General features: G+C 34.5%; 1 long non-coding RNA gene across 1 annotated transcript; it reads left to right on the forward strand.

Moving 5' to 3' along the window:
* Positions 1-7,734: 7,734 nt before the first annotated feature.
* On the forward strand, positions 7,735-9,621 carry LOC117613675. Its single transcript, XR_004583773.1, has 3 exons — positions 7,735-8,394; positions 8,526-8,569; positions 9,369-9,621. It is a non-coding gene; the product is annotated as an uncharacterized LOC117613675 (long non-coding RNA).
* The last annotated feature ends 227 nt before the right edge of the window (positions 9,622-9,848 follow it).

Genomic DNA, 9,848 nt, shown 5'->3' on the forward strand with positions numbered 1-9,848 from the left:
GCCACATCCTCTGTGCTATAAACCACGTCTACCTTCTGCAAGCCCGCAATACACATATCAAAAGTGTTAACATGCTCCGTGAGATTTCCACCCTCCTTCATCCGAAGATTTATGAGTTCTTCCTTCATGAAGCGTTCGTTTGATAGGGACATTCTCTACAAACATCCATTTGAGCTTTTCTTATGTTTGCTTTGCAGTGTCTTCCATCGCCTTGAATGACCCCCTAACCAACTCGCCGAGAATGTCCCTCTCTTCTGTTGTCCTAGTTTTCGACCTTGACTCTTTGCCTACCAAGATAATGGTTAGACCTTGCTGGGCTAGGTCATGTTTCATTCCCCATAGCTTGAAGTTCTTCTTTCTTGAAGTTCTCCTTTCTTGTGAATATCTTCACCTCGAGCTTCATGCTATCCGTTTGTGGTGTCTTTGTTTGGGAGCTTTCTCCCACCGCCTTCTTGTTTCCAGTCATCGTCAACACTTAAAAACACTCTTAAAACTATAAGAGCACTTGGGCATAAAACCAATACATATTGCCGACCTAGGCTACTGATACCACTTGTTGTGCGAAAACACTCCAAGACCTTGTCGTTCATGGACTATGCAACGACACACACAAAAATCCCTTTGAGAATAAAACACACGCAAACCGAAGAGAGAAAACAAACACACAATAGCACAAAGATTTATAGAGGTTCTGCCTCGTGCCTACATCCTCTTGGTGATCCACCTAAGAAATTCACTACTATATAAGAACAACTTTCGTTACAATCTTGAACCGCCTTAGCTCTCACTAATTGAAGCGACGACCAGTAGTTTTGCCAAGCGATCAATCGCCTGCTGTGATATTGCCTCCTTGCAACTTATGCTCTTTCTCTCTTGCTGCTCCTTTGCAGCCCCTTTAGTTTCTTCTTCTTCCCGCATCAAATAGGGAGCCAATCTTCAACATATCTTTTGAAGAAGTTGTTTGGAGGCAATGGCTTGAAGTGGGAGAAGATGGAAAAGGAGGGAAAAGAAGATAGGGAGAAAGGGCTAGATGAGATGGCTAGAGGCTGCACTATAGGTGATGGATGGAGGCTAACGAGACAGGGGGTGAAGGGTGGGTTAATGTTCATGGTTGTTGAAGAAAGAAGGAGGAAAGGGAGCATGAGAGAGATTTAGTTTTTTTATTTTTAAAACAAAAATTACAAATATATATAAGTTTTATATTTTTGTTTAATCCAATTTTTCATATTTATTTTGTCTAATCACGTGGCACCATATGAGTGGGTCGACATGGCATATTTATTGTTACACCAGTGATTAACATACTGAGTGAAGTAGCTATAAAGGTGGTAGGAAAATGAACTTTGTGTATGTGAGATTTAAAAGAAAAACACCTTTAGGTTTTTATCACAAACGGTTTCTGAACTTTTTAAAAGTTCTCATTTTAGTCATTAAACTCTCAAATCAATTAATGTGGTCCTTCATCTTTTGGTCTACATTGTTGTTGCATTTTGACAAAACATTAGGTGAATTTTGTCTCACATCATCACGTTGCCAACTTTAAAAGGGATTTTTTTTAGCTCATTTAAGTCATAACACTCACATTATTGCTCCGAAATGTCATCGTTTCTCCATTTATGATTTTACATTTTGGTTCTATCAAGGAGACCGGATAGCCTTATCAAAAAAAATACATAAGATTTATTTTTCGTTATGAGTACATAGGCTGTGTTTTGATAAAAATGAAGCCTTAAAGTTGATCGCTTGACCAATTTTAACAAATATTTTTTTATAAAATGCAATGAGATGGACCAAACTGAATTGTTGAGCACAATTAAGGACAAAATTGATTGATTTCAAAGTTGAAAGACTCAAATAAACACTTTTGAAATGTTAATGATAAAAACTCAAGACTTTATGTAATAAAAGGTGAAACTCAATAAACTTAAGGGTAAAAAAGTGAAAATCACCCCATAATTAATGAAAAACTTAACCATGATGCTCTCCTTAATTAATATTTAAATAAGAACAAATAAATAATTGCATGCATGGTAAATTGTCCCACTCAATACACTAGGGTCGGAGCAAAATAGTAGGTACAGCAACCCAAGAAATAAATACAAATTGACGAGGACAAAAAAAAAAAGCAAAACGAAAGGCAATGCCAAAGCGAAAGACGGTGGGCCGACAACCCACAAGTCGCTCCATGTTTTTTTTATTTAAAAACTTTTAATTTATTTGTTTAATTTATTACAAATAGGTGCTTAACAATTTTTTTATATCTTTTAAACAACTATTATTCACTCATATAAGAACAAGTCTTCTTTCTTGGAAACCATCAGGCATAGATGCGCGTATAGCAAAGGACAAAATTAACCCAAAAAAATTCAATTGCAAAAGGCCCACGCCCAGCGCCTGTGCTATCCACCATTTCTTGTAATTACGGGTATTATATGGGTATTATCCACCATTTTAATTACTACTTTTTGGACAATTTTTTTTTTAATTTTTTTAAATATAAGCAGTAGTTTAATTACTATATGATTAAGGATGGGGGTAGTGCATGTCTTTACATAAGAGGGCATCTTCTTCTCTTTTGGTCGAAGAGGGGAACCTTCCTTGTTTCACAAGAGAAATTTGAAATTATCACATGATCACATCCCCACTGATTTTTCGTTGTTCTGTCAAATCTTTACAATATTTATTACAATAGAAAATAAACGCATTATATAAAAGTTCGACTTTGGACGACATCTTTTTTCAATTTTCTTGCCTCGTCAAAGAACCAAAAATAATAATAAGGGAGTTGATTTTTCCTCTTCTTTTGTCCACTTACATTCTCCTTGTTGGGAATTATATTTACCACCCCTCTTTTGTCCACTTATACTCTCTTTGTATGTTATAGTTATAAATAAATAAATAAAATTTAAACAAGGTCCTACAACATTTGATTCATTTAATTGTCATCCAACAATAGTAGTTTTTAGAGCATTCTTAGCATTATATTTTCAGAAATATAGTGAGTTTGTATGAGAGAATTCATATGTACAAGTTTGAGTTTACTTTTCTTGAGGATTATAGTGCTACTTCAACAAGAAGTCGATCGTTGTATCCTGAGAGACGTTTGCTAAGCAAATCCTAAAAGCACCTGTGAGGAGGCAATTTCATCTTAAGAAGATAGAACCAAGTTCTAGACTCGATTATCTGTAAAGTATTCTTAATTTTCCTTGTCGTTATTTTCTTGTATTTATTTCAAATTTATAATAAAATTTTATTTTCAAAAATTTATAAATATAGCAATTATCTTTATATTTTACCAACAATAAATACATTTGCTCCTTCATCAAATTCATAATCATGCATGCAAATGGAAATAACAAACTTTTTTGGAAAATAAATAAATTAGTTAAGTATAAATGACTTGGAGGAAGAAAAAAAAATTATTGTTATGTTTGTTTGTTCATTTCGGTTGATATTACCTTATGATTACAAATCAATATTAATAGGGCAAATTGTGGGGTGGGTGTGCGTCAAAATGAGTGGTTAGCACTTCATGAATTTGGACTTGTGAAGGGCATCTTGCTCATGCACGCTCTTGAAAACAATTTCCCATAATTTACAAATCAACTCCATCGAGTCCTCTGATAAATTATCATGATGAGGGAGAGATGTCCTAAATGCAGAGATGGGTTTGTCCCTAAAATTGCACAACTATAACGTTGAAGTTCGAAAACTAGTATGGGGCTCATCGACATTTCAGTTGCCAACCCCAACTGTGAAGAGAGAGAGAGAGAAAGAGAGAGAGAGAGAGAGAGAGAGGTGTGAATGTTGCTTTCGATCTAACTAAACTGTATACAATACACAGTGTATATATGAAAAAGTTGCTCAAAATTACATATGGAGAAAGACCTTCTTCTTCTCAGCATGTCTATCAAAGTATGAATGAGATGGAAGTTCCATAGTATACTAGATCCCTGTCATCATAATATTTTAGACAAGAATCTACTTTACAGGAACGCCAAGCTTCATTAATTCATTCTTTATGTTACATCAGGGTTCATAATAAGTCAGAAACTAATAATCAGATATTCATTAGCCAACTTAGGGGTAATTTGGATTATGTAATCATTAGCTTAACCTTTTTTTTGGAGAAAAACTCTCATACAACGTGAATAACACTTTTTGTTATTTTCGACTAATAACAACAAATATACAAAATAGTGTTATCTCCGTTATAAAAAAGTTTTTTTCCTTCTTTTGACTAGAAGATTAGATCGAACCTAAAAAATTAAAATTATATGTGAATTCAGCTGAGATCAGCAAATTGTCCCCATTTTGCAAAACTCCAAGCTGCCCTACATGCCTAGTGCTTTAATTAGAAATCAACAGGTGTAAAGATTGAAGAAAGACAAATTAATATGATAAATAGTAGGCCATGGCTAGCAACTGAAACTAATGCGCTCCAAGTAAGTGTATATTCCATGAAGAATAAAGATATTTCCCCTAGATTTTATTTCTCTAACCTAGATTGTGCATTTCATTTTATATTGAATCCATTCTAGCTCCCCTAGATATATCCTCGTATCCAAACACCATCATGCATTGAGGTTATTGGGATCTTATTTCCTCTTTGACCCCTAAATATATAGGGCTCGTTTGGTACACCGTATTAGACTCTGGATAGGAGTAAATAGTCTATGTCAGGTGTTTGGTGCCAACTTGTATTATTTAATTACCCGACTATTTTATACGGGTTGGGCTTTTAATACTCTCCTTACCTGACTAACTAATACAACCCACACATCCCGGTTTAGATAATACACGCTTAATTATACGGCTAGGGAAAAAGAACACGCGTTCTACGAAAAAAAATCAGACGCTCTTTTCATCTTCTTCTCCCTAGGGTTGTTCTCTGCTATTTTCTCCACAAGTTATTTTCTTCACTCTTCTCCAGGTATCCATCTCTCACTCTCTCTCTTTTTCATACTCTCTCCAATATGCTTTATATATTTCAAATTTTTAATGGAAATTAGGTTATGAATTTTTCTTTTTTGGCATTTTTTTAATCGAATGTTTTCTTTGTATGTGATATAGTGATTCGACGTTGTGGGAATATTTAGATTGTTGGTATTAGAGTATTGCCAGTTTTCGTCCAAAAACAAACAACTGTGCTAGTGTTGGTAGTTTAGTTGAATACATACATACCTGACGACTAGGAGAGCAAAATTACAAAATTAAAATTGTATGAACCTGAATTCTAGGAACCATTTTTTTTCTTTGTCAATTGCTATTAGAAAAGCAAAGATGGACTTGTCTATTAATGACCAAATTAAAGCACTACGGCTAATTTTGGAGAAAGCAAGTGATGAAAAAACATTCCTGACATTGGATGGTGCTATGAGAAAAGCATTTGTTCTTCTCTTACTTGGGGCGAGGGAGTTGTGATTCCCTCTTTGATGTAGTTTGGTTTATGAACAACTTTCTCTTTTGCTCTTATCACCTTAATATGTGATCACTTTGAATTATACATTATTTGGTACTGTTTTTATTAACATATGCGAGTATGTTGGAATTTTTATGAGATACTACAATTATGATAATGGGTTATATGAAAAAAAAATCTTGGCAAAAACAATTGAAAAACAAATCTTGTCATATGAATCTTACCCAAAAAAATTTGTGTCATTTGAATCTCAATTTCCATTAAAATTATCAAAGATTTTTTTATTTTATTGTATTTATAAATAGTCTGATATGATGTTATCCGAAACATCACCAAACACAGTATAACTTAGTCAGATTATTTATCCGGAACAGCACCAAACACTTTATAATATTATGGATAAATAGTCAGTACTCTCCGGAACAGATTAATACTATCCGACGGAAATTAGTCAGTACAATCCGACATACCAAACGAGCCCATAAAGTGTAAGTGAACAAAAAAAGAATGAGAAAATTAGCATCCTAATAATAATAAATAAATAAAAAGCCCGCCATTTTATGTTGAGTCGAAAGCTTAATAGAAAGCCGGGCCTTTGGCCCGCTATTTTTTACCATGAGAAGTACATAAATTTGACCAGGTCAATTAAAATAAAAAATCAAATGTGCAAGGCAATCATTGACTGGGGAGATGCATCGAACAGTCCGAGTGGTCAATCATCTCTCCTCCTATGGTATTTTTCAAGAACAGGACACCATAAATGTTCACTCATAAACTTATCACTGGAAAAAACTGAGGGTCATCATTCGACCATTAAATTTACTAAGTCAAAAAGGTTCTTACAGAGATTACAAGCTCAAGCAGTTTTAGATCTATTTAGGAAATTAGCACTACCTCCCTGCAACCTTCTTCTCCAACTTAGTGGAGCTAGTATCCTGTCCTTCATGAAAAATATAGCTAATCCATCAACTTCTTCACTTCATGACATCACAACTCAGCTTTGGATCGAACATACATAATGAAATATAGATTTTGAGATGAAATGGTCAATTCCTTCAAGTAACCATACTCTTGAAGAAATCAACCAAGAATCTGAATAGTCAAAATGAACCCATATGCATATTTTAAAAGTACAGCAAATTTCAAAAACCATTTTCAAAATCTCACAATGAAAAACCTAGACTTCACCAAGTAAAGAATGCAGAGTAAAATTACTCTAAAAATTTCCCAATGGGTGAAGTAGATTTCGAAAATAGAAGGAATATTCAAAAAATATTTGAAACCCTTATTTCCAGAAGCTATAAACACTCTCAAACAAATCAAAGAGAAAATCAAGTTTTCCAAAATGGTGCAAATGAAAGAGATGAGATATTAAAACTTTGATGTGCAAAGCTATGGTCATATTTTCTATTAAAAAAAAGCAGCTTCCAAAATGAAATCTTGAAAACTCATTTCCATGTCATGAACACTCTCAGACAAACCAAAGAAAAAACCAAGTTTTCCAAAGTAGTGCAATGAAAGAGATAAGAGTTTAAAACTTTGATGTGCAAAGCTATGGTGAGATTTCTCAAAAAGAAGTAGGTTCCAAAATGAAATCTTGAAATTCCATGCCATGAACATTCTCATACAAACCAAAGAAAATATTGTATCGATCAAGCTCTCAAAGTAAGTTAGAATGTAATGCATTGTTAAACTAGAACAAACTCGAGCATAGAGAATATGTTGTGCACGACTCAATATGATCAATTATTATTAGTTAGATTAATTTATAATTTGATATAATTTTTTATTTTATTAATTGATGTTTATTTTAGTTAAATTTATTGATATTGATTTTGGCTAGTATGAGAGTCCACCACTGATATTGAAGATATTGACTAATTAATATTTATTTTGGTTAATATTGCATCTCCCACAGAAAATTTTTGGATCCACCACTGGAAAGACGGAGAAAAATAAAAGAGAAAGAAGAAGACGAGAGAGAAAAGGCACATAAGAAGGAAAAGAGAGAGAGAGAGAGAGAGAGAGAGAGAGAGAGAGAGAGAGGTTTGGGCTTGAGGATTGGGTATTAGGTTGATACATTTTAGGCTAATTGTGCTTGAATATTTAAAACAAATAAGAAAATACTTTTTGTAGGAAGTAGGAATTCTTACTTTTCTGCTAATTACAAATTGACATGTGTAGAGATTTTTTCTTTTATGTTTTTTAGAATTATTTTTACATGTGTCAAAACGTGATTTGTATAAAGTAGAAATGCATCCTTCCCAAACAGTATCCAAAAAATAATATCTCACGCAACTGGTCTGGTTTGGTACCGACCTGCAGATTCATCACAAAAATTGGGACTGAAATCGGACCGGTTCAATTTGGTATTCAACCTAAGTTAATTTAGTTGGTGAACTCGGCATTTTTTATATTTTAGTATTTAAATCTCCTTCGGCCCAGTTCAATCCGGTTGATCGGTTCTGAAGTTCCAATGCCCACCCTTATAATATTAGTAGGTTGATCTTGTCTTTTTTTGACCCCAACTTATTTTATCAGTGTGGCTGACCTTAGGCAATATATAGCGGTTAAAGAGCCTTAGGGAGCAGAGCCTGTGGGTTGTGGTGGAATAGTTAATCAATGAAGAACTTTTTTGATTTGTTTGCTCGGATGACCGAGATTAAAAACAATACAGCGGTGGAGGTTGAAATAAGAGAGGTCGAGAGAGGTGATGTCTCGGTGGGAAGGCTAGTTGCTAAGATGCCACCTGCGGGTCGCAATTTGATAAGAGCTAAGAAATTCCTAGATCATAGTTCTTATACTGGTGTTCCCAGAACCGTTCATGTCATCGCAACTGCTAATGGTACGAGGACCACGACGGTCCTTTCAGCACAGTATTTCAATACCAACGGACGAGTCACCTTTCTTCTAGAAAATGGAAAACTGGTGGCGGAGGCAGAAACGATCCCCCCAAAAAGCATCATCATGAGGTAAATGATCCCCCAGTTGTCAGCTTGTATTGATATATATATATATATATATATATATATGTGTGTGTGTGCGCGCGCGCGCGCGCGCAATATCAATAAATTTTCCTAATGTCATGATTTGTGAATTGCAGGGGTATTGGGCGTTTCTCACACTCTACACGGGTATACTCATGAGGTAAATGATCGGTATCATCTCTCTCTAATATATATATTTTAGTCCATAGAGGTTCAAGCCAATTCCCCATGGATATGTGGATCTGTGTTCACCTCTTTAAGGTTGGATATGTAGCCTTACAAAATAGGACGCGGATCCTGTACTTGGTTTTTTCTAGCTTGGATCTGCTTGACTTTCTTCAGAGCATGCATGGCACATCATTTAAACATCATCCGAAAGCTAAAAACATAAAACCACATATTTTTCCCTTGGCAGCTCTTTCTTCTTCATTTTAGCATTCTCTTAAAACGTATAATTTGTTCATCTTTCAATTAAGGAAGTTTCATGTAAGTCCCTTGTAAAAGACCTTGTTTTCTCCTATTTTCCTCCACGGAAGTAGCCACGCGTATCAGATCAGGACTTATATCAGCAAAAATTAAAAGAATTCTGTCCGGATTGTAGAATTAGATAAATAGAGAGAGAGATGGCCGGGAGACGAAAGCTGTTGGCTTTTTGGAGAAAAGGAAAGGGAAAAGCGTGATTGAAAGGAGAAGAGGTTCCTCTTGGTTTTGAGAGAATGCTAAAATGGAGAAGAAGGCAGCTAGGGAAAACTATGTGGTTTCTTGTTTTTCGTGTTTGGATTATTTCTAAATGACGTGGCATGCTCAGAATAAAAATCAAGCAAATTCAAGTCTGGAAAAGAAAAAAAAAGCAAATAATGAATTTAGGGGTTTTTTCGTTGTTTTGTTTTTGGTATTACGTACTACTGATCATGAGTGTGATCGATTTGCTGACTGTGTTTTCCGTGACCACTTTGTAGTTTGCTGAGAACCGGATGGAGTTCGTGGAAATGGGTTTCAAGTTGGTGAATTTTGTGTTGGACAAGATAGTATTTCATGGTTTCTGTTCAGGTTTGTGTTGCAGGAAGCCGTGACAATATGGGCTAGTTTGTTTTTGTTTTGCTTTCAATAAAACTGCTTTAAAAAGCAGTTAAGAGTGTTTCATAATCTGAGTTTTTAAATGTTATGTCCCAGTTTTGTAAAAATTTATGTAAAAGGGACGTGTTATTTACTTATTATGTGTTGTAAAAATTTTATGTAAAAGGGATGTGTTATTTATTTATTAATAGCGAAGCCAAAATGCCAACGAATTCTAGCACATTAAAAAAGGACATTTACAAGTCCGAATCCTCGTATTTTGAAAGTGCTGTATTAAAAATAAAATAAAAATCAAGCCAAAATTTTAAAAGATCATGCGACAATGAGGTGGGCACCTATAATATAGAATTTCTTAGCAATCT

The sequence above is a fragment of the Prunus dulcis genome, unplaced genomic scaffold, assembly GCF_902201215.1.
Source record: "Prunus dulcis unplaced genomic scaffold, ALMONDv2, whole genome shotgun sequence".
NCBI classification, from domain to species: domain Eukaryota; kingdom Viridiplantae; phylum Streptophyta; class Magnoliopsida; order Rosales; family Rosaceae; genus Prunus; species Prunus dulcis.